Here is a 1,765-nt window from a genome sequence, read left to right as displayed (position 1 = left end):
TAGGGCAGGAATCTGGGCATGACAGGGCCGAGTTCGCTGCTCCAGGACTCGCAAGGCCATGTGCCTTTCTGGAGCTGGGAGTCCTCAGACTCGTTCTGGGTGCTGGCGGAATTCCATTCCCTTGAGTCGTAGGAGTGAGGCTCCCATTCCCTTGTGGCTGAGGGCTGGATGCTGTTCTCAGCTCCTTGAGACAGCCCGTACGTGCTCGTTCTGTGGTCGTCCATGGGCCTCCTCCCACCTTGGGTCTCTTGCAGGAATGGCTCTGGCCTTCTAAGGAGCTTACTCGCTTAGCTCAGGCCCATGTGGATAATATTCCTTTTGATTAACTCAGAGTCAGCGAGTAGTCTCCAGATCACTGGAGTGATACTCTGTCGTAGTCACAGCTTCTGCCTGCACTCAGGGGAGGGAATCACGCAAGGTGTACCCAGGAGCACCGTGGATTTCTGCCTGCCACACGTGTCATCATCAGGGTGAGGTGTGACAATGATGCTGTTGGGGGAAAGGCCCTGTCGATGGGGTTTGAACATTAACCTAACTAAATCCCATCTAGCCAGAACCACTGATACTAGCACGTTAGTGATGAAGCATAGAAAGATCTCTGTTTGCCTCCACTGAGGGGGAAGTGAACCGGCTCTCATAAAAGGCCGTGGAGAAAGCCGGAGGCAGGCTGTGATCCTTTCTTGGTGCCTTGAGATGCCTATGGCTTCTTTCACTTGATTCTATCCCATGCTGTATTCAAAATTAAAGTCCTGGTTTTACAAGGGAAATGTCTGCGTTTTTAATGTGTTTAGAAATTTCTGTTTATCTTATGTCATTTCCTCTTGTCTTCTCAGCAGTTTAAGGCTGTCTTGCATAGGAACATAATTGCCTTGTCGAGAAGGAGAACATATTTGCTCATTTCCTTTTCCTGAGGAAACACAGTAATAACCAAACATGTGTGGCCATAGTGCACTAATTACACCATAATCTTTCAGTTGTTTTTCCAGTAGAGGTGATGGTTTCCCATGAGACTGTGTGTGACATTCTTCTGACCAGTAATATTTTTCAGAAGGGCGCATAGGTGCTCAGTATGGTGCTCAGTCATGAAACAGGCAGATTGACTGGCTTTTATGGTTATAAAATATCTGACTTCGGCCTGAATACTAACTAACATGTTATTACTACCTAAACCAGCACGCCAGACTCAGAAATGATAAGGAAAATCATATTGGTATGCTCTGATAATCATCACTCAACTTATTGAAAAGAAAGAAAACATTTCATATTAGTTCAAGGGAAAAGTTTGAAAATGGTATGAAACAAATGTAGTAAAACATTAAAATCTGTATATAGGACAATAAAGAGACTAGTTTAGGAACGGAAGTTTAGTAACTGATTAGTTGTAGAGGAGACAAGAAAAGTGATAAGGGCCTTGACCCAGGGCAGCTGCTGTAGGACAGAGTGGAATGGGTGGAGAGGGGAGAATGTGGCCGTCTGGGGGACTCTGCTCTCTCATTATTATTCTAGACCCTCCTCCTCCTCCCTATACTGTCCACATAGCTCCTCATGGAACTGCTATAAGCTCATGTGATCATGATCCTGACCCAAGACAATAATTGATTTTGCGGGGAAGAAAGTCTGGACAAGCCCTAGCCAATGAGTTCTTCCCAGGACTTTTAAACTGGAGACAAAGAGGGCCATCCTCTCTCAGTGGCGAAAGCTGAAATATGTCAGTCTTACAAGGGGTGGAAGCCACATTTCCAGCCATGGGAGAAGGCAGTCTTCA

At 46.0% G+C, this 1,765-nt stretch overlaps 1 protein-coding gene across 4 annotated transcripts in view; it reads left to right on the top strand.

Moving 5' to 3' along the window:
* The window catches only part of MTRF1 (mitochondrial translation release factor 1), a 32,219-nt gene that overhangs the window by 26,878 nt on the left and 3,576 nt on the right, over nucleotides 1–1,765 (top strand). The gene's annotated exons all lie outside the window — the stretch shown is intronic.

The sequence above is a fragment of the Pteropus vampyrus genome, unplaced genomic scaffold (genome assembly GCF_000151845.1).
Source record: "Pteropus vampyrus isolate Shadow unplaced genomic scaffold, Pvam_2.0 Scaffold154, whole genome shotgun sequence".
NCBI lineage: Eukaryota > Metazoa > Chordata > Mammalia > Chiroptera > Pteropodidae > Pteropus > Pteropus vampyrus.
Note: the sequence above shows the minus strand (reverse complement) of the source record. Positions and strands in the feature narration are given on the sequence as shown.